This window comes from Humulus lupulus, chromosome 4 (assembly GCF_963169125.1).
Source record: "Humulus lupulus chromosome 4, drHumLupu1.1, whole genome shotgun sequence".
Taxonomy (NCBI): Eukaryota; Viridiplantae; Streptophyta; class Magnoliopsida; order Rosales; family Cannabaceae; genus Humulus; species Humulus lupulus.
Window position 1 is genome coordinate 36,508,329 of NC_084796.1, and position 27,757 is coordinate 36,536,085.

At 39.7% G+C, this 27,757-nt stretch overlaps 1 long non-coding RNA gene across 2 annotated transcripts; it reads left to right on the forward strand.

The window, feature by feature from the left end:
* Window positions 1–23,291: 23,291 nt before the first annotated feature.
* LOC133830330 (uncharacterized) lies at window positions 23,292–25,748 on the forward strand. 2 transcript variants are annotated; one of them, XR_009891994.1, is made up of 3 exons: window positions 23,292–23,729; window positions 24,494–24,827; window positions 25,497–25,748. It is a non-coding gene; the product is annotated as an uncharacterized LOC133830330 (long non-coding RNA). The 2 variants fall into 2 exon arrangements; XR_009891995.1 differs by having other exon boundaries at window positions 24,508–24,827.
* The last annotated feature ends 2,009 nt before the right edge of the window (window positions 25,749–27,757 follow it).

The following is a 27,757-nucleotide window of genomic DNA, read 5'->3' on the forward strand; positions in this document are numbered from 1 at the left end:
GCTTACCACAAGTGACTTTTTAAGGTCACATAGTCAATAAGGATGGAATTATGGTGGATTCAAAAATGGTTGAGGTGGTCAGAGATTGGCCAAGATTGAAGAATGCTTTAGAGATCAGAAGTTTCTTGGGATTGGCAGGTTATTACAGATGCTTTGTGGAGGGTTTTCAAAGATTGTGTCATCATTCATAGAGTTGACACGCAAGAATTAGAGGTTCATATGGTCAAACAAGTGTGAAGACAGCTTCCAGAAGTTGAAGAAGAGTTTGATCACCGTTCTGGTTCAGAGTCTTCCTACAGATCAAGACAAGTTTGTGTTTTATTGTGACGCCTCGAGGCAGGGCCTAGGTTATGTCCTTAGGCAAACAGGGAATGTTATTTCCTATGCATCATGTCAGCTGAAGGAGTATAAGCAGAGGTACCCCACACATGATTTAGAACTTGCGTTATTGTTTTTTTCACTGAAGGTGTGGCGACACTACTTATATGGTGTGAAGTGTGAGATATACACTAACAACAAGAGTTTAAATACTTCTTCACCCAGAAGGATCTGAACATGAGGCAAAGACATTGGTTGGAGCTAGGAAAGGATTATGATTGTGAGATCCTCTATCACCCTGGGAAAGCCAACGTGCTAGCAGATGCCATCAGCATGAAGGGTCCAGGACAGTTGTATAGTGACAAGCAGATATCTAGGAAGTTGGCTGACAATATAACTAGAGTAGAAATTGAGTTAGTGGTGGGCCAGTTAGCCAACATCACCCTGCAATCTACTCTCTTGGAGAGAATTAAGGAGAAGCATATAGATGACCCACAGTTGGGACAATGTAACGACCCAAAATTTACTAATAAGGCTTAAAGGCCTTGATTAGTGTGTCGGGAGGGCATAATTGGTTTATGTGTGATTTAAATGATTTAATGCATGACTACGAGTATTAGTATGCATATGGGCCCTGTTTAGCTTATTGGGGCATATTTGTAATTTTGGTGAGTTGAGGGCATAAATTTGATTATTTGTGGTAAATTGTTGAGACCACATTATTATGTGGATATATTTGCAGCATATGGCTCGAGACGATCCTAGTGAGCGGTTTAGCGAATAGTTACAGTGGGGATTTATACCCGGCTCGGGGGAGCCAGAGGGTACATCTGGGAATTTGGGAAATATATTGGGGATTTTTTTAGATAGTGGGGAAAATAATTGGTGATTAATTAGATGATGGGATTTAAGTGGTAAATGTTAGGGACACTCGAGGAATTAGCGGGAATTGGGAGCAAATGACCAAAATACTCGTACATTGATTAAAAGACTTGGATTTAACTAGGAGGGCAAAAGGGTCTTTTGGGTTATTAAGGGATATACTTGATTTGTCTGATGTTTTTTAGAGCATAACGGGAAAGTGGTAGAAACTGAAGGAAAGGAAAGGAAAAAAGAAAGAAAGAAGAAAAATAGAGCTATCTCCCTCTTCCTCACGATTTCTTCTCCTCTCACTCTTCCTTTAGGATTTTGAAGCTGTGAACTCAAAGGAAGTCTAGGCTTGGTTTGGGGTGTTGATCCTTAGAGTAGCTAAGGGATTTAGTTGGTGTTAGTTTCCAATTAAGGTAAGGTTTATGGTTTTTCTGAGTTTACTGAATTTTGTTAAGATTGATCTCAGAATTTGAATATTGGATGGGAATTTAAGGACATGAGCTTGGAGATTTGAGGAACTAAAGTCTGAAAGGGCATTGAAGGCAACCTAGTGTCGAATTCACTCAACTGGGGTAATAATTTATGGTCTTGACCATTTGAGTTTTTTGGTTTTCAAATGAAGTTCTTGAGCTTCGAGCTCAATTCTGGTTTGCTGTGTTTGATGATGCGATTAGCTAAGTTTTGATATTTTTAGGTTATGTTGGATGAGATATAGTGGATTGTAGGTTCAATTTGGGGTTTATTTGAGGTTTGGAGTGGTTTTATTGAGCTTTGGCTCGGGAAAGTTCGTTGGGAAAACCCAGATTTTTGCATGTGCTGGTTGTAGTGCTAGGTTGGGAGCGCTACAGTGCAAGGCCACATTTTCTAGGGGGCTTGAGTCTCTGACTCTAGCGCTGTAGCGCCCACCTTGTATGGCTATAGCGCTGCCCTACCTCCAAAATTTGGTTTTTTGGTATTTTCTTAAGGTTTTCGCTTAGGGGCTCGGGCGACGGGCTCCCCACCTCGTTGGATGGAACTTAGGGTCCCGAGAGCGCGAGTTTGGTCCCGCGATTGTCCTTTGGAATTCAAACTTATTGAGGTACTATTTTATGGAATGTGACTAGGTGTACGCTAGGGCTCGAAGAGGGATCGTGCTCGAGGGTCGTCTCAATTAGCCAAGCACTCGGAATCAAAGGTAAGAAAATCGCACCCGTGTGTGATTGTTGGGACTAAGGGCTCCCTATGTTTTAATGTGATTGTTGTATGATTAAGTTATGCCATGTGAGCATGAATTAAACGACCTAAGAGTGCCAAAATTGATATCTGCGCACCGGATGCGGCTCGGCCATTGGTAACTGAGGTTAATTAAATAATCACTGGGCTTGGCCTAAGCGAGCTGGAGACAGTGGGTTAAATAGAGGGTGCGGCCTAAAGGCGTCGACCTTGAGAATTGAAGGAGGAACATTGTTATGTTGTTATAGTTTTTTAATGCTTATGACTTGTTTAATTCTGGGATGATTGGTTCATGAATAATTGTTTGACCTCTCTAAGTAGATGAATGTTATGACATGCTGATTATCTTGTTAGCAGTCTTGTGGATTTTTTTTTTTTCTGTATCGTTTATGTTCTGCATTATGTTTTTCTTATTAAACCTTGGCTCACGAATTCTAAGTGGTGTAGGTAAAGGCAAGGGCAAGGTGGACCAGTCCTAAGTTGTAGAGCTCTGAGACAGAATGTACATAGTCAGCTGCTTGGCCGCCATGACCGAGGAATGGTATAGGGACAGGAGAACCTAAAGTGCCTATTTTTCCATTAGAGTGGCTTTTGGTCGTACATAAACTTTGAAATTTTGTAAACTGTCCTTTAAAAACTGTTTTGGGATCCAATGTATTAAACGTTTATTTTAATGAGAAATTTCCTAACCCTAACCTAATTATGATTTTAGGGTCACATTTTCAACTATATGACTTGATTAGCAAGTCTTGCACCTTTATAAACACACAGTGTAACGGCCTTGGTTATCTAGGGTGTTACAACTTGGTATCAGAGCGGTCTAGGTTTATGGGTTCCTAAAGACTAGCTAGACATGTACATTCACCGTTAAAGACAAGCTTGACTCAGGGTTTGGTAATTGTGTATACATGTTTTTGTGCTTAAGTGACTGGAATCAAGTATGATTGTTGTTATTTGTTTGATTAATAGGAAGGATGAGATACTGATAGGGCTTGACCCTTGACTGTTGTATGATGATATTGAGGCGTGCTTATTAGCATTGGTGTTGCATGTGGGTGAATATTTGGATGAACTGTTATATCCTGATTGCTTGTGATTTGTTGTGTTCCAATGGTGGATTATGGAAGGATTATTACCCTGTCATCATAGTCTGATCGCCGAGTCGTTGGTTGCACATTAACATGGATAGCTATGCCTCCAAGACAATCTACATGACTAGTTGGTACTAGGTCTGAGACTAGAGATGATGACCAGGGCTAGAACCCTCCGCCAGCCCCTGAGAACTGGCAGCAGATTATGGCAAACATGAAAGCCCGGCTTCAGAGCCAAGAAGAGCAGATCTGTCTACTGAGACAGCAAGCTTCGTCAGGGAGTGCTGCCCCTATTGTGCCACCTGCAGTGGCACTAGTTGTTCAGCCATTGGAAGTTGGGAACAGATATGAGTCGTTGTATGAGCGGTTAAGGAAACAGCACCCTCCAACTTTTGAGGGGGGACCTGATCTATTGAAGGTTGAACAGTGGATGAGTAAGATTACCGCTATCCTGGACCTCATGAAGGTAGAGGGTCATGATAGGGTAGCTTGTGCCACATATATGCTAGGAGAGGATGCCTGCATCTGGTGGGAAGTGGCCTCACATACTAGAGATGTTACTACTCTTGGTTGGGACACATTCAAGGACCTGTTTAGTCAGAAGTATTATAATGTCGTCGTTAGGGCAGCAAAAGTAAATGAATTTGTGGGTTTGGTGCAGGGCAATATGACAGTTACAGAATATGCCCTGAAGTTCAATAGACTTGCGAAGTTCGCACCAGATCTTGTGCCTACCGATGCTAGGTAGGACAGATTTATCAGAGGGCTTAATGCTATGATAGCCCGAGATGTGAGAATTGCTACAGTACCACTGAGAAGGCTGTTGAGAAGGCTCTTACCACTGAGCAGGCAGAGAACAAGATCTGGAGGGAGAATGCTGCAAAACGGGAGGGTCGTAGAGCGATGCTTCCATATTTTGGGTCTAGTAGGGGCGGAGGCCCTAGTGATCTGAAGAGGAAGACCCTTGATACTTCGACAGCTCCTGGTTCTGATGGGAGGGGTCAGGGTATTCAGGGTGGCCGCCAGGGAGGCGGTGATACATGGAGGAGCTATCCAGAGTGCACAAGGTGCAAAAGACGCCATCTGGGCGAATGTCAGGCTAAGGTCTGTTATGTGTGTTGGGTGGTGGGACACCTCAAGAAGGACTGCCCAATAGTGAAGAAAGGTGGACAGCTTAACTCCAGCTCAAGTGTTCACCTTGACTAAGGAAGAGGCCAAGGCTAGTCCCTCAGTAGTGACAGATCAGCTTTCTAGCACTGGCTCTCCTTTTACTGTATTGATTGACTCTAGTGCTACACATTCATTTGTTTCTAGTAAGGTGATTGATAGACTGTGTAGAGCTACTGTGTACTGTACTGGGGTTTGGGACTATATTGCCTACAGGGGAGCTGGTAGTTTCTAGGATGTGGATTAGAGCACTCCAAGTGATGGTTGATGGTAGGGAGTTATCAATAGACTTGATTGAGTTAGGTATGGAGGATTTTGATATGATTTTGGGGATGGATTGGTTGGCTAGATACAGAGCTACTATTGATTGTAGGAAGAAGATGGTGACCTTTGTGCCGGAGGGAGAGGATCCCTTTGTTTTCGTGGGTGCAGTATGTGGACCCCGCGTACCCAGGATATCAGCGCCGAGAGCCAGGGACTTATTATAGAGAGGATGTATAGGTTTTCTGGCTAGTGTGGTGGATACCACAAGGGTTTTGCCAACAGGGTTAGGGGAGACTAGGTTGGTTTGTGAATTCATGGATGTATTCCCAGAGGACTTACCAGGATTGCCGCCACACAGGGACATTCAATTTTTCATTGAGTTAGCGCCAGGGACAGAGGCAGTGTCGAGGGCACCATATAGAATGGCACTGGCAGAACTGAAGGAATTGAAGATACAGCTGCACGAACTTCTGGATTTAGGGTTTATCAGGCCTAGTTACTCGCCATGGGGTGCTCCAGTTTTGTTTGTGAAGAAGAAGGATGGGACTTTGCGGATTTGTATAGACTACAGAGAGTTGAACAAGTTGACCATCAAGAATAAGTATCCTATACCAAGGATTGATGACTTGTTCGATCAGCTGCAGGGAAAGACAGTATTCTCGAAGATTGATCTTTGATCTCGTTATCATCAGCTGAGGATCAAGGACGAGGACATACCGAAGACGACCTTCCTAACGAGGTATGAGCACTATGTGTTTTTGGTCATGTCATTTGGTTAGACCAATGCCCTAGCAGCCTTCATGGACTTAATGAACAGGGTATTCAAGGATTTTCTGGATTAGTTTGTGATTGTCTTCATCAACGACATCTTAGTGTACTCCAGTTCAGAGGCAGAGCACGAGTTATATCTTCGACATGTCTTGCAGAGGTTAAGAGAGCACCGATTGTACGCCAAGTTTAAGAAGTGTGACTTTTGGCTACCAGAAGTGACATTCCTTGGAAATATAGTTGGCGAAGAAGGGATTAAGGTGGAGGCAGTGAGAGATTGGCCGAGGCCAAGGAATGCCTCAGAGATTTGGAGCTTCCTCGGGTTAGCAGGTTTCTACAGACGGTTTGTCGAGGGGTTCTCGAAGATTGTTGCCCTGATGATAGAATTGACACGGAAGAATTTGAAGTTTGCCTGGTCAGACAAGTGTGAGAATAGCTTCCAAGAATTGAAGCAACGACTTATTACTACACCTGTGCTGAGTCTTCCTTCTGAGGAAGGAAAGTTTGTGGTTTATTGTGACGCGTCGAGGTTGGTTTTGGGTTGTGTGTTGATGTAGAACAGAAAGGTTATAGCTTATGCATCACGACAACTGAAGGAGTATGAGCAGCGGTATCCTACCCATGATTTAGAGTTAGCATTGGTGGTATTCGCACTGAAGGTTTGGCAACATTATCTGTATGGGGTGAAGTGCGAGATATACACCGATCATAAGAGTTTGAAGTACTTCTTCACGCATAAGGTTCTAAATATGAGACAGAGGTGTTGGCTGGAGTTGGTAATGGACTATGACTGTGATATTCTTTACCACCCAGGGAAAGCCAATGTATTGGCAGATGCATTGAGCCGGAAGGGCCCAGGTCAGTTATTTAGTTCCATTCAGATATCAAGGGAGTTGGTGGATGAGATGTCCAAAGCGAAGATAGAATTGATGGTGGGTCGGTTGGCCAACATTACTTTGCAGTCGACCCTACTAGAGTGGATTAAGGAGGGTCAGTTGATGGATGCACAGAAACAGTAGGTTAGAGAGAATGTCCTAGCGGAAGCAGCTAAGGACTATTCTATTTCTGAGGTTGGTTTATTACGGTATCATGGTCGGATTTGTGTTCCGACTGATGTGGGGATTAGACGCGAGATACTTGATGAATTTCATACTACACCGTACTCACTGCATCCGGGTACAACGAAGATGTATCAGGACCTACGGATGTTGTATTGGTGGCCTGGGATGAAGAAGGATGTGGTGGAGTATATGGCCAGGTGTTTGACTTGTCTGTAGGTGAAAGCTGAGCATCAGCGACCAGCAGGGTTGCTCCAGCCTTTGGGTATCCCCAAGTGGAAATGGGAGGATATTACGATGGACTTTGTGGGAGGATTACCAAGGACAGTGGGGCTTCATGACTCGGTGTGGGCGATAGTGGACAGATACACTAAGTTAGCAAATTTTCTTCAAGTGAAGACAACTTATACAGTGGATCAGTATGCAGAGTTGTATGTGAGAGAGATCATACGTCTTCACAGGGTTCCTAAGTCTATTGTGTCAAACCAAGATTCGATCTTTACCTCCAAGTTTTAGGGTAGTTTGCAAAAGGATATGGGGACTCAGTTGAAGTTCAGCACAGCCTTTCATCCTCAGACTGATGGACAGTCTGAGAGAATGATTCAAGTGTTGGAAGATATGCTTAGGGTATGCATGATCGACTTTGAGGGATCGTGGAGTAAGTATCTCTCGTTGATTGAATTTTCATACAACAATAGTTATCAATCAACGATTGGAATGGCTCCATATGAGATGTTGCATAGAAGGAGATGTAGATCACCCATTCATTGGGATGAGATGGGCGAGAGGAAGTATTTGGGACCGTACATGGTTAAGAAGACAAATGAAGCTGTTGAGAAGATCCGAGCTCAAATGCTCGCCTCACAGAGCAGACAGAGAAGCTATGTTGATCCTAACCGTAGGGACGATGAGTTCTAGGTTGGGGACCATGTGTTTCTGCGAGTTTCACCACTGCGAGGGGTGAGGAGGTTTGGGAAGAAGGGCAAGCTAAGCCCTAGATTCATTAGACCTTTTGAGATCCTGGAGAGGATCAAACAGGTGGCTTAAGGGCCTTGATTAGTGTGTCGGAAGGGCATAATTGGTTTATATGTGATTTAAATGATTTAATGCATGATTATGTGATAAGCATGCTTATATGATTATATGGATATGTGAAATGCATGCTACGAGTATTAGTATGCATATAGGCCCTGTTTAGCTTATAGGGGCATATTAGTAATTTTGGCCCGTTGAGGGCATATATGTGATTATTTGTGTTAAATTGTTGAGACCACATTATTATGTGGATATATTTGCAGCTTATGGATTGAGACGATCCTAGTGAGCGGTTTAGTGAAATAGTCACAGTGGGGATTTATACCCGGCTCGGGGGAATCAGAGGGCATTTATGGGAATTAGGGAAATATATTGGGGATATTTTAGACAGTGGGGAAAATAATTGTTGATTAATTAAATGATGGAATTTAAGTGGTAAATGTTAGGGACACTTGAGGAATTAGTGGGAATTGGGAGCAAATGACCAAAATACCCTTAGATTGATTAAAAGACATGGATTTAATTGGGAGGGAAAAAGGGTCTTTTGGGTTATTAAGGGATATACTTGATTTGTTTGATGTTTTTTAGAGCATAAGGGGAAAGTGGTGGAAACTGAAGGAAAGGAAAGGAAAAAGAAAGAAAGAAGAAAAACAGAGCTATCTCCCTCTTCCTCACGATTTCTTCTCCTCTCACTCTTCCTTGAGGATTTTGAAGCTGTGAAATCAAAGGAAGTCTAGGCTTGGTTTAGGGTGTTGATCCTTGGAGTAGCTAAGGGATTCATTTGGAGTTATTTTTCAATTAAGGTAAGGTTTATGATTTTTGTGAGTTTACTGAATTTTGTTAAGATTGATCTCTGAATTTGAATATTGGATGGGAATTTAAGGACTTGAGCTTGGAGATTAGAGGAATTAAAGTATAGAAGGGCATTGAAGGCAACCTAGGGTCGAATTCACTCAACTGAGGTAACAATTTCTGGTCTTGACCATTTGAGTTTTCTGGTTTTCAGATGAAGTTCTTGAGCTTCAAGCTCAATTCTAGTTTGCTGTGTTTGATGATGCTATTATCTTAGTTTTGATATTGTTAGGTTATGTTGGATGAGATATAGTGGATTGTAGGCTCAATTTGGGGCTTAGTTGAGGTTGGGAGTGGGTTTATGGAGCTTTGGATTGGGATAGTTCGTTGGGAAAACCCAGATTTTTACATGTGCTGGTTGTAGCGCTGTAGCGCTACAATGCTAGGCCGCGTTTTCTGGGGGGCTTGAGTCTCTAACTCTAGCGCTGTAGCGCCCACCTTATAGCGCTGTATTGCTGCCCTGCCTCTAGAAATTGGTTTTTGGGTATTTTCTTAGAGTTTTCGCTTGGAGGATCGGGGGACGGGTTCCCGACCTCGTTGGGTAGAACTTGGGGTCCAGAGAGCGTGAGTTTGGTCCCGGGATTGTCCTTTGGAATTCAAACTTATTGAGGTACTATTTTGTGGAATGTGACTTGGTGTACACTAGGGCTCGGAGCGAGATCATGCTCGAGGGTTGTCTCAATTAGCAAAGCACTTAAAATCAAAGGTAAGAAAAATTTACCCGTGTGTGATTGTTGGGACTAAAGGCTCCCTATGTTTGAATGTGATTGTTGTATGATTAAGTTATACCATGTGGGAATGAATTAAAAGGCCTAAGAGTGCCGGAATCGATATCTGCGCACAAGACGCGACTCGGCCATTGGTTGCTGAGGTTAATTAAATAATCACTAGTCTCGGCCTAAGCCAGCCGGAGACAGTGGGTTAAATAGAGGGTGCGACCTAAGTGTGTCGACCCGGAGAATTGATGGATGAACATTGTTATGTTGTTATTGTTGTCTAATGATTATGACTTGTTTAATTTTGGGAAGATTTGTTTATTAATAATTATTTCACCTCTCTGAGTAGATGACTGTTATGACATGCTGATTATCTGGTTAGTAGTCTTGTGGATTATTTGTTTGTCTGTATCGTTTATGTTCTGCATTATGGTTTTCTTGCTGGGCCTTGGCTCACGGGTGCTTCGTGGTGTAGGTAAAGGCAAGGGCAAGGTGGACCAGTCCTGAGTTAGGGAGCTCTGGGGCAGAATGTACATAGTCAGCTGCTCGACCACCACGGTCGAGGAATGGCACAAGGACAGGAGAACCTAAAGTGCCTATTTTTCCATTAGAGTGGCTTGTGGTCGTATATAAACTTTGAAATTTTGTAAACTTTCCTTTATTACTTGTTTTGGGATCCCATGTATTAAACGTTTATTTTAATGAGAAATTTCCTGTTTATGACCAAAATCTTTTATCCCTAACTTGATTATGACTTTAGGGTCACATTTTCAACTATATGACTTGATTAGCAAGTCTTGCACCTTTATAAACACTGTGTAACGGCCTTGGTTATCCAGGGTTTTACAGACAGATTAGAGGGGACATCCTAGCTAGAGTAGCTATGGACTATACAGTGTCAAGCACGGTCTTGTTAAGATATAAGGATCGGATCTGCATTACGATGGACACTGGGATCAAACGGGAGATTCAGGATGAATCTCTTGCTACCCGTTATTCTCTACGCCCGAACACCATTAAGATGTACCAGGATCTGAAAGTTTTATATTGGTGGCCTGGGATGAAGAGAGACGTGACTGAGTACATTGTAATGTGCCTGATGTGTCAGCATATCAAGGCAAAGCATCAGAGGCCAACAGGGCTGTTGTAGCCTCTGGATATCCCAGAGTGGATGTGGGAGGACATCATGATGGATTTCATGGTAGGATTGCCCAGGACAGTGGGCCAGCATGATTCAATTTGGGTCATCGTGGATCGGTATACTATATCAGCTCTTTCTACCAATGAGAACGAATTACACAGTTGACCAGTATGCAAATTTCTATGTGAGAGAGATATTTCTCCTTCATGGGACATCGAGGTCTATCGTGTTTGATAGGGACCCTATCTTTACTTCCAAGTTTTGGGGAATTTTATAGAGGGCAATGGGTACACTGCTGAAGTTCAATATAGCTTATCATCCTCAAACTGATGGTTAGTCTGAGAGGACTATCCAGATATTGGAGGATATGCTGAGAGCATATGTGTTTGAATTTGAAGGTTCCTTGAGTAAATATTTGCCTCTGATAAAGTTTTCCTATAAGAACAACTACCAGTCGACTATTGGAGTGGAACCTTATGAGATGTTATATGGTAGGAAGTGCAGATCGCCCATTCATTGGGATGAGATGGGGGAGAGGAAATATTTTGGTCCTGAGGTGGTTCAGAGGACCATCGAGGTTATTGAGAATATTAGAGCTTGGATGCTCGCGTCTCGTAGAAGACAGAAGAGTTATTCATACCCAAATCGGAGGAATGTGGAGTTCCGAGTGGGACACTACGTCTTCCTTAAGGTTTCACAACTGAGAGGGGTGAAGATATTTGGGAATGGCAAGTTGAGCCCGAGGTTTGTGGGACAATTTGAGATCCTGGAGAGGATCGGTTAGGTGGCCTATAGGTTGGCCTTAACTCCTGCACTGTCTAGTGTGCACAATATATTTCATATTTCCATGCTGAGGAAGTATGTATCAGATGAGACTCATGTATTGAGTGATGAGGATCTGGAACTGAAGGCAAATTTTTCCTATGAGGAGCAGCCAGTTCATATTTTAGATAGGAAGGACAAGGTCCTGAGGAACAAGACTATACCTTTAGTTAAGGTATTATGGAGGAACAACAAGGTCGAGGAAGCGACCTGGGAGCTGGAGGCAGATATGCAGATTATGTATCCCGAGCATTTCAGGTAAAATTTTGAGGAAGAAATTTCTATAAGGTGGGGATAATTGTAACATCCCAAATTACCTAATAAGGCTTAGGGCCTTGATTCGAGGGCTCGGATGGCAATATATTGAATTATATGCTTATATGAGTTATATTTGTGTGTAATTATGCTATTATGTGAGTTGTATGATAATATAACTAGATATGCATGTGTTAGGAGTATTAAATATGCATGTTGGCCCGTTTCTTATTAGAAGGGAAATTTTCGTAATTTTGCCAGTTATGGGCATAATTGTATATATGTGCATATTTGTGATAAATGTGAGAGACCGCATTATTATGTGGGTTATTTGGGTTACTCTGCACAAGACGATCCTAGGGAAGTTAGCGCGAAAGTCACAACAAGACCCAATACCCGACTCGGGGCGAGTCAAGGGGTACTGCGGTTAATTGATATATTATCGGGTTCTCGGGTAACGGGGATGAATAATTTAGGATGTATTTGGAGTTAGTGAGATTAGGAGGGGATGTCAGAAATTTTTACCACTTTGCCCCAGGGGAAATTTTTGGTACCCCGAGCCTCAGGATTAGCTAAGATTACTTAAACCTTAAGAAATTAAAAAAAAAAAACACTCAAACACTTTGTTAGCAGCAACTCTCAACCGACTCTCTCTCTCTCTCATTCTCTCTCAACTTTTCTAAGGGAATTCCTTGATAAATAAGGAGATCTTTAGGCTGAAAGCTTGGGAATTAAAGGCATAAACATGGCATTAGATTAACTACAACTAAGGGAAATTTTCTACCGGTTAAGGTAAGCTTTAGAATTAGTTTTTCATTGAAATTCTATTTATGTTTGGTTGTTCTTGAGCTTTGAGGCTCAAGGTTGTGAATTTGAGTTTTGTGTAGATTTTTGAGTGTGTTGAGCTAGGATTTTGTTGCTGGTATTATGCTGAATCAGTTCTGGGGATTAAATTGTGGTTCTAGGATTGAATTTGGGTGGTTTTGATTAAGTTTGGCTGTAGAAAATAACAGAGAATTATGGGTTTGCCGGGTCAGGTTGCGACCCTGTTCTTTGGGCGTCGCGACCCAACCAAACCTAAGGCCTTTGGGGGGCTTCTGTCTAGGAGGTGCACCGCGACCCTCTAGGACAGGTCTCAGCCCGTGTCCAAGTTCTAGGCAGGAGGGAGCCTCTAACCTGGGAGGTGCGTCACGGCTCGCCTGGGCTGTTTTGGCTATCGTGGGTGACGAGAATTTTAACATAAGGGTCAGGATCGATTTTACTACCTAGTTTAGTAGAGTTCGAGGTCTCGGAGGCTAGGACTAAGTTTGGAAGCCTTTATTTTCTTGTTATTGTTGGGATCATATAATGTAGTTTTGACTAGGTTATCGCTAGTTGCTCGGAACTGGGATCGTGCTCGAGGGTCATCCTTATTTTAAGCTATACTCGGACCTGAGGAAAGAAAACTGCACCCAATACGTGATATATGTGAACAGGGCTTGGCCCAATTGCTCATTGTAACTTTGATTAGGGCACGGGCCCTTGAGACTATATGTGTTTGAGTTATGATTTCACTTGTTGATTAAACATACTTGAATATTCTGTTTCTGGCTAAGTGTTATATGATTGTTTGCATGGTTTGTGTAGCTAGGGCTCGGCCCCATTAAGGAACATGGATATTACTGTCTTTCCATTTAATTGATGGTGTTATATGATTAATATGTATGCATACTTGTATTGTTTGAAGTATGCTTCTATGTATCTGTATCTGAATATTTGGTTTAGGGCTTGACTTATCAGTCAAGGGTAGCATTAGCGGGTTGCACGTTGGTCGAAACGCTTAGGCCTAATTAGCAACGTATTATTACGTTGGCCGACCCTATGGTCATTGGAAAACAAAATGTTTGCTAGCTCTATGGCTAGTTACTCAGAGCTAAGGGCAAGGGCCCCTGGTGACTCTATGGTCACATAGCTAGGGCATAGGGCCACGGGGTTGACTCTATGGTCAACCATTTAGGGCAACGGGCCCCAGAATGATCCAATGATCATTTATTTGTAATTTTATGCATGCATGAGTAGGTTATTACTGCTGGGCATGCTAGATATGTATGTAGAACCTGTATTTACTGTTTATGCACAAGTTTAAGTTTTCTTACTGAGCCTTCGCTCACAGGTGTTATGTCGTGCAAGTAAGGTGAAAGGAAAGCCTGACCAGCCATGAGTTGGAGAGCTTCGGTGGTAGCGTGTACATATGCAGCTGCTCGTCCACCACGACCGAGGATATCTCTGAGGGACTAGGGTTGTATCCCTGATTTTGTCGCTTAGGTTGACCAGTTGTAACTTTTAACATATATACACCCTTTTAAACGTTTATTTGTAATAGTTGGGATACCATGTATGTATGAAACTTTTTAAATGAAAAGTCAACAGTTCCTTTGACCAAAAATTTTAACCCTAACCCTTGACGTTAACCTTAGTTACACGCTTATAACCAAATGACTTGATTAACAAGTCTGGCACTATTTAAATTACACAGTGTAACGGTCCTGGATTAGGAGGACGTTACACAGTTCATCGTCGTTCAACTCAAAACCATTGGTCTTAATTATTTCATTTAACTTTAAGTCTTAGGAGCGCGAAGCTTGTTTAAGTCCATCTACTTTTTTTTTTCTTGTCCAGCTACTACAAATCCTTCTGGTTGATCCATATAAATGGTCTCATCAAGAAATCCATTGAGAAATATTGTCTTGACTTCCATTTGACAAATATCATAATCAAGAGTTGCGACTATGGATAAGAGTATGCGAATAGATTATAACATGGAAACCGGAGAGAAATTTTCCTCTTAGTCAACTCCCTCTCTTTCGGTATAACCCTTTGCCACGAGTCAAGCCTTATATGTCTCGACCTTACCATCATCAATGCCTCTCTTCTTCTTGCAGATCCACTTACATCAATTGGGCCTAAAGTCCATCAGTGCTTCAATAAGATCCCAAATGGATTTGGAGTACATGGACTCCATTTCCTGGTTCTAGGCTTCGAGCCACAAATCTTTTTCAGAACTAATGGGCCTTCACAAATGGGCTAACCTATAAGAGAGGAATTTAAACTTTACACTTTCAATAGAATCCAAAATTTTCTTAACACTTACTAAACAATGAAACAATAATAAAAGCAAATAACAAATTTAAAAAAAAAATAGCAACTAATGAAAATATTCTAAAACAACATATAATAAAATTTAAAAATGTGTTCTTATATGCGTCTAATCTTCCACATCGGATCCATCATTATACTCAGGGTTTGGTATTTTTCTTATAGCTTTAACCTTTGTCCAATGGGTTGATTTCTTAAAATAACACAAGAAAAACATTACAAACATATTTAAAAAAAACAATGTATATACTTACTTGGTAACGAGTAGGTCCTTTGTAGCTATCGTGTGTATTTCGTGTGAACGTTCAGGACCAATATAGCCGTGGGATCTGATACCACCTGTAACGCCTTAATTTCTCATAGATTACCGAGAACACAGCGTTGGGTCATAATCGTAAATATTGCTCTTTTATTTAATAAAAACTTAAAAATAAATACATGGATCCATGGTTTTACAAAAAACAAAATAATTGTCTTTAACATAAAAATATGAGCAACATTTGAATAAAAATTAAAAATAACTTTCTTAAAATAAATAAATAATTTGGCCCGCTTGATCTTGCTCGAGTATATGGTCCCCAACGAATACATCACAAAGCTCTTAGGTCCCACTCGCCACCGACCTTTCTATCCTTAATTTCCTGAAATAACAACATCATAAGGAGTGAGCTTCTAAGCCTAGTAAGGAAAATACAAACAAGGGTTAGTCATATAATCAAACATAACATAAATTCACAAGAGTCATACAAACACAAACCTCTAGATTATATCATAACTTAAGTCATAATTCTAAATCATAATCTAAGTCATAAATCATAAATCATACTCTAAGTCATAAGTCATAGGTCATAAGTCATAGATCATAAATCATAGATCATAATCATAACTATAGGTCATATATCATAATCATAGCTATCATAACAAGTCAGATATAATAAAAAGATAAGTGTTTATATAGCAGTGGCAATTAAGCCCCGGACAAAAGTACGTCATACACCGGACATAGGTCCGTCATAAAATTTTGGCAACCGAGCCTACCGGACATAGCCCGTCATACATCATTGGACACCTTAGGTCCAGACACACTTACCCTTTTATCGTACCTAAAATGTTAGGTCATACAAACATAAACTATATTATACATTACATAAACTAGATCATAATACTAAACTATCTAATTTTCCATACCAACACCGGGATAATTGAGAACTAATGCGAGACTTGGAACACTCCTAAAACCAGCAATAAAAATAAAAATGGTGAGTATTTCTAAAGGAAAGAGATTAAAGGAATAGAACTAAACCACCAAGAGGAAACTTACCGAAGAGACACCTTACGTTCAAAGAACTTAAAATCCTAACCACAAAACCATAACAAAAGTTAGAACCTGAATGAAAACTAAAGAAACTAAGGAATCTAACAGAATTGAACTTAAGAATAAGGATACCTTAGTTGACCTTATGTATTGGTCTATCTCCAATACCAAAACACTCTAATCCTCACTTCCCAAATGTTTAATAAAGCTTAAGAATGGCAAAGCTTTTTCCCAACCCAAAGTGTTTATCACTCTTATGGTATCACTAGCACCTTGGAGTCTGATCACATCTGAAGAGCAAGTGAAAGGGCTGGGTTCTAAGTCCTATTTATAGAGGTAATGAGTGAAACTAACTCCATTTTGATTTGAATAAAATAATGTTTTTAATAGAAAATAATTGAATATTCATCAATCAGAGGCTGAAGACTCGGTCAAAACTATCAGAAGTAAGTCTAAGGAGTCAAAGTTGGTTTTTAAAAATTAAAAAAAAAATTATTAATATAGGCGATATATCGCCCGTATGTGACGATATATCGGCTGCCCCCTAGTTCCGAGTCTCCGTTTGTATGATCGTGCAACGTCAATGTGTTTTTCCGTATTCTTCGTCAGGCGATATATCGGCTCCTTTCTGCGATATATCGACATACATGATTACTTTAAACACGTAATTGCACTTTTTCAACATAATTAACGTTGGATAACTACTTTGACTGAGTCAAACTATGACCCTAACAGTTTCTGGTGAAGACTAAGTCTCATATTTCCTTATTTTATCATTAAAATAATAATTTCTTAATAATCATGCTTATGACAAGTGTCATATTCCTATTGGCTCCATCTAAACCATAGGTTATAATAATAAATATATTTAGGAAAATCAATATTAATCAAACCTTATGTTATACTTAATATTCTTAAACTATAGGTTAAACTTATAAAATCCATAACTATTGCTAGGAGTTTCCAACTAAGTCCCGGTTTGAACCAAAATCCACGAAATCTAAAATACTGCAACTACTACTATCTAGCTAACTAAATAAAATTATGGGACGCTACAGTAATATATTGCCTAGAGTTGTAATATTCTTACCTATTTCCATTGAGGAAAAAACTATTTTTCCTAAAAGTTAGGGTTCTCCTTTTGGATTTATCGTTCTGCTAACTAAAATCCTATGGCATGATCTTTCATGAACATTTTGTATTGCTAGTTTATATCTCTGAATGTTATGACTACCTATTTTGAGTGAAATCATTATGGTTCTTCTTTCTTGTTTATGAGAAAAGATGGTATGCTTAATTATTGCTAGGTTAATTAACTATCTGTTTTGATATTAACTTCTTGTCCTTATGTGCTTATGAGCTTTTTGACTTTAAATCAAAAAAATGGTAAGGACAAGAGCTCAAAGAGGAAGGGGTGCCGCTGGCGGAGGCCAAGCAGCAGCTGCTGCTAGACTCAGAATGCGCCTACTGCAAGAGCTCCAAACCAAGCTGCTAGAGTCCGTGAGATAACCGAGCAGATGAATAATCTGTAAAGGCTAGTGGAGACGCAGGGAGCCCAAATTTAAAGAGGGCAAAAGAGACAGAAGGACTTTAATGCCCTCCAAGAAGAAAGGTTTAACATCCATTTGGGACGACTCCCCATGCTACCCAATAATGCTCAAAACAATGAAATACCACCTGAAAACAATGAAGAATAGAACCCTGGCCCGTAGGTTGTCATTGAGCAACCAATAATGCCAGTAGAAGCACCAAGAGCTACCCGACCGAAACCTATACAAAAAAGGTTCGGCAACAAGAATCCACCTATATTCAAGGGGAACAGTGACCCATCAATGGCAGAGGAATGGATCAGTATTTTAGAAAGGATCTTCGACTTCATTGGAACTACCGAGAGAGAGAAGGTAGTTTGTGCGACCTATATGTTGATAAAATATGCCTACATCTGGTGGGACGCATCCAGGAAAAGGCATAATGTTGCCGAGATGTAATGGCTAGAGTTCTTGACCTTGTTCAATGGCAAGTACTTTAGAAAGGTAGTGATCGAGCACAAAGTGAATGAGTTCACTAATCTGAAGCAGGGAACGTCGAGTGTGCAGGACTACGTTCGAAAATTTTACCAGCTGTCTAGGTTTGCGAAGAACCAGGTGAACACTGAGGAGAATAAGACCTGGACTTTTATGAAGGGCCTATGTAGAGATATTACCAGGTGTGTAGACACTGGTAGAATTGGCCCGAAGACGTATGCTGAAGCTGTGGAACGGGCTCTTCGCCAAGATTCTTGGGCCATGTCAGACATGCATGAACCACAGAAGAATGGAGATAGGAGGTACACTCCCAACAACCACGGACAGTTTCAGGCCAATCAGAATGGCCCAAAGGGAATGTTCAACCCAAGGTTCGGCTAGAACTCGGGGCGAGCAAACAATCCAAGAGGCACAAGGCCGATTTTTGGGGAAAATAACAAAAGAAAAGGGGGACCTCCCAATCAGGCAATGGCTAGTCCCAAAAAATAGCCGAGACGTGAGTTTGAATAATGGCCACTGTGCAGCAAGTGTAACCGACGCCATCGAGGAGAGTGTGGGGTATGTTATAACTAAGGAAGGCCAGGGCACTTTGCTAAAGAGTGTCGAATGCCAGCCAAGGGCAATAGAAATGACCAGCAGAAACAAATTGGAGCTCTGCCTTGAGTTTATGCACTTACGCAAAGTGACAAAGGAGCTGGACCATCTGATATGGTGTCAGGTTAGATTTCTATCACCGAAACCTCGGCATATGCATTAATGGATACTGGTGCATCAAATTCTTTTGTATCTGCATCCTTTGTGGAAAATTAAATAGAATGCATGAACCTATGCCTGTTATTTGTGGGATATCCTTGCCTTCGGGAGAGGATATGCTGGTGCGAACATGGGTTAGAGTCGTACCAGTTATGTTAAAGGTCGTGAGCTAACGGTGGATCTGTTAGTCTTGGACCTACATGAGTACGACGTCATATTTGGGATGGATTGGTTAACCAGATATGGAGTTGTTATCAATTACAAGTGCAGAAAAGTGGTCTTCACCCCAGCGAGAGAAAAACCATTCGAGTTCAAGGGTATGTCAAGAGAAAAGAAGTGTCCCATGATTTATGCGATGAAGGTGAGAAATTTTTTGAGTGACGGATGCATTGGTTTTCTGGAAAACATAGTGGATAAGGATAAAGAGACAAGCCAACAACCTTCTGATGTATCGGCTGTGTGCAAGAGTCTCGACGTATTTCTTGATGATCTCCCAGGGATTCCACCAGACCGAGAGATTGTGTCTGAGACAGAGCTAATTCAGGGAACTGCGCCAATCTCAAAGACTCCTTACAGAATGGGGCCAACTAAACTCAAGGAGTTGCAGTCGCAATTGCAAGAGTTACTGGGCAAGAAGTTCATAAGGCCAAGCCATTCTCCGTGGGGATCCCCGATCTTATTCGTGAAGAAGAAAGACGGCTCGAAGAGACTGTGCATTAACTATCGAGAGCTGATCAAAGTGACGATCAAGAACTTATATCCATTGCCCAGGATTGATGATCTTTTCGATCACCTACAAGGAGCGTCAGTATTTTCCGAAATAGACCCGCAATCAGGTTATCATCAGCTCAAGGTTAAGGAGACAGATATACCAAAGACGGCCTTCAGAACGCGCTACGGTCACTATGAGTTCTTAGTGATGTCCTTTGGACTAACCAATGCGCCTACACCATTCATGGATCTCATGAATCGCGTATTTCACAAGTATTTGGATAAGTTCGTCGTCGTGTTCATTGACGATATTCTAATATACTCGAAAAGCCAAGAAGAGCATGCAAAGCATCTGAGACTGGTCCTTCAGCGTCTACGAGATGAAAATCTTTACGCTATGTTTTCGAAGTGCGAATTCTGGCTAGAGAAAGTTAGTTTTCTGGGGCACATAGTGTCGGGAGACAGAATTTCAGTAGATCCCGCCAAGATAGAAGTTGTTAAGCAGTGGAAACCTCCGAAAAATGCTCATGAGGTTAGAAGTTTTCTTGGGTTAGTGGGATATTACCGGCGATTTGTGGAAGGATTTTCCAAAATAGTTGCACCAATGACTGCCCTCACCCGCAAAAACATCAAGTATGAATGGACTGACAAGTGTGAAAAGAGTTTTCAGGAGCTGAAAACTAGATTGACGACTGCTCCAGTGCTGACAATCCAAAATGGCACAGAGGGATATACTATTTATAGTGATGCCTCAGGCCGAGGGATGGGAGTAGTGTTGATGCAGCACGGAAAAGTAATTTCTTATGCTTCTCGACAGCTAAAGAATTACGAGAAGAACTATCCCACTCATGACCTGGAGCTGGCAGTAGTGGTCTTTTGCATTGAAAATTTGGAGGCACTACCTTTATGGGATACACTACAACATCTACACTGATCATAAAAGCCTGAAGTATTTCTTCACTTAGAAGGAATTGAATATGAGACAACGTCGATGGTTGGAGTTGTTCAACGACTACAATTGCGACATTCTGTACGACCCAGGAAAAGCAAACAAGGTGGCAGATGCATTGAGTCGACAGCCAAGTGCTTACGTGATGAGAGTGAAAGAGATTTCACCACAGTTATGAGCCGACCTTGCTACCATGGATTTAGAGATAGTATTCGGTCAATTGGCTAACCTCTATATCGAGCCTACCATTATGGAAGCTATAAAAGGCGGGTAGTTAATTGATCCTTGGGTTGAAGGATTGGTTCCATATCTCCGAAGATGGGGTATTGGGGTTCGAGGGCAGAATATGTGTTCTGGACGATGACGAAATTAAGAAGCAGGTCTTTTTCGAGGGACATAATGCTCCTTATTCCATGCATCCGGGTACCACGAAAATGTACCAAGACTTGAAGAAGTACTTTTGGTGGCCTAGGATGAAAAAGGAGACGGAAGAATATGTGGCACACTGCTTGACTTATCAGCAGACAAAGGCCGAGCATCAACGACCAGTCGGATTGTTATAGCCCTTAGAAATTTCGGAATGGAAGTGGGAGATGGTCACTATGGACTTTGTCACAGGTCTACCAACCACTCCCAAGGGGCACAATGCCATTTGGGTTATCGTAGATAGGCTGACTAGGTTTGTTCATTTCTTGCCGATCAAGGTAACTTATGGGGCACATAAGTTATTAGGTATTTACATTGCAGAAATAATGAGACTGCATGGTGTACCCAACTCCATCTTATCAGATCGCCACAGACGTTTTACCTCGACATTCTGGAATAGAATCCAAACAAGGTTGGGTACTACACTGAAGTTCAGCACTTCCTTCCACCCGCAAATAGACGGTCAAAGTGAACGAACAATTCAGACCTTGGAAGATATACTAAGAGCCTGTGTGCTCAACATTCAAGGGTCATGGAATGAGAAGCTTCCACTGATGGAGTTCTCTTACAATAATAGCTATCATGATTCCATCTAGATGGCTCCGTATGAGGCTTTGTACGGAAGGAAATGTCGATCACTGATTCATTGGCATGAGACCGGTGAAAGAAAGTTTCTCGGATTAGATGAGGTTGATCAGATTACCGAGGACATCCGACAAATAAGGCAACGCTTGCAAACTTCGGTTGATTAACAACGCAAATATGCCGACTGATGTAGGAGACCCCTGGTGTTTGAGGTTGGTGATAATATGTTGTTGAAGGTAGGTCCGCTACGAGGGGCTATGCAGTTCGGGAAGAAAGGAAAGCTTAGCCAAAGGTTCATTGGACCTTTCGAAATCATAGAGAGGATTAGGGAAGTAGCTTATCATTTAGCTCTTCCACCCGCCCTACCTAAGGTGCATGACATGCTTCATGTATCCTTGTTGAGAAAATACATCTGGGATCCCTCGCATGTACTCAGCTATGAGTAGTTGAGTATTGATCCTCAACTCGTCTATGAGAAGAAGCCGGTGATGATTCTAGACCGAAAGGAAAAAATGTTAAGGAACAAGATTGTGTCGATAGTAAAGGTGCAGTGGTGTAACCATGGCATTGAAGAGGCAACCTGGGAAACTAAAGACAATATGAGGGAGCTGTATCCTAATTTGTTTTAAGTTTCGAAGATGAAACCTCTATAAATTGTAGGTATTCTAACGTCCTGCGTTTTGGATACCTTAAAATGACTCGGGTCGAGATTGTTTTCCCTGAGTTAAGAATATTATTTTAAATAATACTATATTTGTTTGGAATTTATTTCCATGAGTTATTGCTAGCCAAATTATGAATTTTGTGATTAAAGGTCAAGATAAGACTTTCGGTCTTGGACCGACACAAAAACCCTGATCGGGTAAAAATCTCATAAAATAAAATGAAAAACTATACCAAATTTATTTTGGGCATAAAATACATTCATAAAAATTAAAGTGTGGTAAAAAATAATAAACCTAAGGGAAAATGGAAATTTTAGGGCATTTTGTGTTAAATGCTTAATTTTACCGAATTAGGGAATTTTATTCCATGAATGGACCTTAGGTTAAATTTTATTGTGTGATTAATTAAATTAAATGTCTCTAACATTCACTACTACAAAACTGGGCTTTCTCGACACCCAACCACGACAGTCAACTCTGTTGACTGTCGTAATTGCTTAGCAGGACTCTACGGCGACAGTTAAAAACTGTAGGCATAGAGACCAACGCCAACAGCTAATAACTGTCACCGTTGCTTTTCACTGTCGCTATTGATCACAACGCCGACAGTTAATTCGAGACCAATGCCGACAGTTAAAATGGGTCGCTTTTGACCCCAATGCCGACAGTTAATTTGAGACTAATGCCGACAATTAAAAGGTGTTGCTATTGACGCCAACGCCGATCGTTAATTGAAGACCAACGCCGACAGTTAAACATTGTCGCTATTGACCCCAACGCCGACAGTTAATAAAAGTTCAATGCCAACAGTCATAAAATGTCGCCAAAATTCAAATCTAAAGTTATAATTAATGAATAGTATAATTTTAAAAATAAACTAAATTATGTAAATATATATTTATAAAAATTATGTATTTATTAAAAACTTTTAAAACTAGATTTTTTTTTCTAAATTTTTCATATTCTTAACTTTTGTATTTATAATAATTTTTATATCAAAACTTAAATTTACTATTCTTTAGCATATTTATAAAATTAACTATGTTATTCTTTAACATATTTAAAAAATTTGTATTACTTGGCTTAAGAGAAACGATTTGTTTTTAATATAAATACTAGTTTTTTTAATTTTTGTAATTTTGAAAATAAATATGGGCCATCGACCCAAAACACCTAACCCTCACATCTTTTTCTCTCCCTCTCTCATTCAGCCGCCTTACCCCTACTCCATTTCTCTCAATCTCTGTCTCCCATCCCTCTCTCTCCCATGGTCTCTCTCGATGACTCACCATCTCCATCTCTCAGCCCCACTCTGTCTATCTATCTCTATCTCTCTCTCTCTCTCTCTCTCTCTCTCTCTCTCTCTTTGTATCAGGCATCGCCGACGGTGTGGTGGGCTTGACAACAAAGGCAAAGGCGGAGGCGGAGACAGAGGCAGAGGCAGGGGTCTCGGCTCTCTCAGTCCTTCGTCCTCCCATCTCTCTCTCTCTCTCGTTCATTTTTTTTTTCTTTTTGCAGATGGTGCTCATGTTGGTGGTGATTGTTCTGGGTGGCCGTGGTTCAGAGTGGTGGTGGCAGCAGGCTATGGCTTAGGATGGTAAATTTTAGACCTGTCTTTTATTTTTTGATCTGTCTATTTTTTCTCTCCTGTTTCAGTTTGTTTGTTATATGTTGGGTTTACGTCAATTTTTATGTATATATGGGTTTAAGTAATGAATATGAATTATATATTTAAGTTGATGGTATAATATATATTGGTTGCTTCTGTTATCTGCTTGGATCTCTTGTAAGATTTTAATATGTATATACGTAGGTGCTCACGAGTTTTGTTGCTTAATTGAAATGTATTAATACTGATAAGAATGGAGTGGTTCTAAAAAAAATCGATAAGAATGATTGTTTTCAATGAACTCTTGGATGGTGGTGACAAAGATTAATTATGTATCGGTTTGTTAATGTCGTTTCAGCTTTTCTTAGAGAAGAAAAAAAATTTGTGGGTAGAGTTATAAGTTTGGCATTGAAGCTAATGATTTCAAATACATGTCATAATTTCCATGTAAAAGAATTAGTCCCGATTCTCACCTTTGTTCTCAAAATCAAGAAGTTCATCAATATTCATATTGGTAAATATATATCGATATATATTTATGTTGTTTCAAAAAAAGTTAATTTGTAAAAGGGGCATATCATTAACCATATAATTGTATGTATAGGTAAGTGAATTCTTCTAATACCCACGTTGACCCCCGTTTTGGGCATAGTACAGTAGAGATTTAAAGATATATTGTCATGAACAAGGATTTGTTATAATATAACATATAAAATTGGCTTTATTTTATTTACTTATTTTTCTTAAATTAGTTATAATACAACAGAGTTGTGGTGGTGCGTGGCATGGTTGGTGGTGCAACGGGGCTTGCCAACCCTTAACAGCAATTGAGAGATTAGCAGAGGCGTCTCTGCCAAGAATGCCACGACATCGAACACCAAATTAGAGGCAATGCCCTCTCTCTCTCTCTCTCTCTCTCTCTCTCTCTCTCTCTCTCTCCAAGGTAAATTTCTTTTTTAGTGGTTGAGGTTATTATTTTTTGATATGGGTTTGTTTGCTTGATTGTTTCTAGATGTTCAGAGAGAGAAGGGTGTGGAGAAAGCCATTAAAGATGCTGCCAAGAGAAATGACATGGGCTCAGCCAAGGTATTGCTTTTGAAAACTTCTTTGTTCTTTGGATTATATGAATATGAATATACATATACATATATTTATGGTGTTGCAGTATTGCCTCGTGTGGAAATTTTGTTACAGAATGACGAACATGAAGGTTTGGGCAGCATTTTTTAGAATTGTCATTGTTGCTTTGTAACTCACAAATGATTTTTGTCTATTGGTTTGCTAAGTTATTAATTAAACCTCTGCCACAATACTCTCTTAGATCATGCATAAGGCATATGATATTAATATGTATATAATTTATTTTTCATTTTGTGATTGTTTTGCATGTACTGAAAGTATAAAAGTTTCTAGGAGCACTCTCTGTCCTGCTTTGCTCTATGCAATAATTACAAAAGAATGAATATTTCTATATAGTGTATTCTCTCCTTAGTTCTGATTTGTGGGCTCTTGAGTGTATTTTATAAATATGAGTGTTATATTGGCAAATTTTTGCTTTTTTTATTTATGGTTTCCTTTCTGCATTGATTAGGCTTTGAATGTGTGTATTTTAACTGTGTACTGGGTTTGGTTGTCCTAATTAATATTTTAAGAAGTCTTTGACCTTACTTTTGACCTTACTGTTCTTAAGCTTGCTTAGTAGATTTAATTATTTTTCAGGTATTTATTGGGTTCTTTTCTTGTAATGCAAATCAGGTGTCAGTGAAAATGCCTCAATGGAGTAATATTGTTGTGGTGTCCACGCCACGCCTCAATGTATTCATCTTTTTTATTTGCAAGGAAGCTAGGGATACATTTGTTCAGATTGATCATACTTTGGGCTATATTGTTCATTAAGTTAGGAATATTTGTTTCTTTCTTGGTATTGATTAAATGTATAATAAATCTTGGATACTATTTGACATCTCATTGAGTATAAGTTTTGTAATTATCTCATTGAATTTATAAGTTTTGTTATTTTACTCTATAAGTTTTCAGATTTTTATAAAAATAAATGTTTCATGTAAATCATAATTTTTAAAGCTCTAAAAAAACCTCATTTTTTAAGGTTCTCAAATAGAGGACTCGTGCCTAGCGAGTCCTAAAAACGTTTCTAAAAAGCCTTTTTTGTATACAATCATGATACCTAATAATTGTCACCATAGATAGCCAATCACGACACTTAATAACTGTCGGTGTTGCCAGCAACAGCGACATCTAATAATTGCTGGCGTTGCCAACAACGGCGACACCTAATAACCGTTGGCGTAGCCAGCAATGGTGCGCGTAATAACTGTCAATGTTGCAAGCAACAGCGACACTTAATAACTGTCGGCGTAACTACCCTTACTCTGGCATAGGAAAATACGACAGTTAGTTGGCTGTCGTCGTTGCTGAATAGTGATAGTTAAAAACTGTCGGGAAATCCTATTTTTGTAGTAATGATTTAATTTAATTATTATGTGTTAAGTTTTTTTAAAAAAAACTTCATAAGAGTGGAAAAAAGGTTATAGGAAGTCAAATTGGATTTTTCTTCTTAGGAAATATTTATTAACCTTTATATAAAATATATATATAATCACATATATAAATAAAGGGTGGCCGGTCATGTGAGGGAAAAATATTGGGTAGACCAAATTAATTAAGTTTAATCCAATTTTTAAATATTAGGGTTAATACGCAAGTTGATAGTAAAATACGCAAGTGTTTTTATGATATTTTAGAGAAGTCTAAACCCCTCGAACCCCCCCCCCCCCCCCCCCCCCCCAAAAAAAACCGACCACTCTCTCTCACTTTAACTCTCATCTTTTTTTGAAAACTCTCTCTCAAGTTTTCTCTCCATCTTCAACCTCAAGAACACTAAGAAGGCTTGGAAGCATTAAACTTTGGTCTAGGAAGGGTTTCCCTAAGGTAAAGTTTCAAAAAACATGACTTCGTAAAGTTTTTAACCATAGGTTTCTCAATAGCTCACTATCTATGTTGAAGGACTCAAATCTAGTAAGAACATCAAAACCTAGAGCAAGAACAACAAGAGGTAAAATGTTTACTTTTTATGGTTGTTATTGTTTGATTTTTATTTCTAAGCATTATTTTGTATATTTAATGCTTAAATTTTCTTATTGGTTATGTAATAAGGCTATGGTAGTTTCTCTATAATTTTTATGATGCTTGTGTTTTGATTTTTGAAAATAGGGACCAAAATCCCTAAGGGTTTTTGGTGAGAACCCTAAAACAAAATACAAGTTTTGAGCTGTGACTTCTAAGGGGTCAAGCATCCACTCTATATTGATTTTGTAAAATTTAATTAGGTTGTGATTTTGTTGAGATTGAGTACATAAAATTGAGCTTTTCAAACACTCAAAAATGTTTAAAAATGAGTGAGTTATGCTATTTCAAATTTTAGGCAAAAATTGTTTTTTCGCATTCTTAATTTCGAGATCAAGTTTGGACAGCCACTGTATAGGGAAAATGAACCCAGTTTTTTCTAAATTTTGGTGGACTTAATCTTCGCATAACCTAGTATTCCACTGTAAAATTTGGTAACAAAATACTGAATGGTTTGAAAGTTATTAAGTGCTAAAGTTTGGAAAAATAAAGTACTTGAAAATAAGGTCATTTTTACCTCATTGTTGGAAAATATTTTCACCAATAAAAATTGTTCCTTTTGATCTAAGATTTTACAAAGACCTAAATGACATATCAAAAATGGAATTGGGAAACCTAACAAAGTATCTAGTTAAAAATGTAAAAAATGAGGTTTTCACACTTAGTGTAAAAATGACATTTTGGAACTTAAGGTAAAAAGTAAAATTTTGCTTATTGCAAGATAAAAGCTTGGTAAGTCTTATAAACATATTTTGACCTAAAATACCACTTTGAGTTTAGTGAGAATTATTAAAGAATTTTTATTATTTCTAAAAATAAAAGAATTAATTTATTAATAAGTTAATAAATTAAAAGATGGTTTAAAGTCCTGT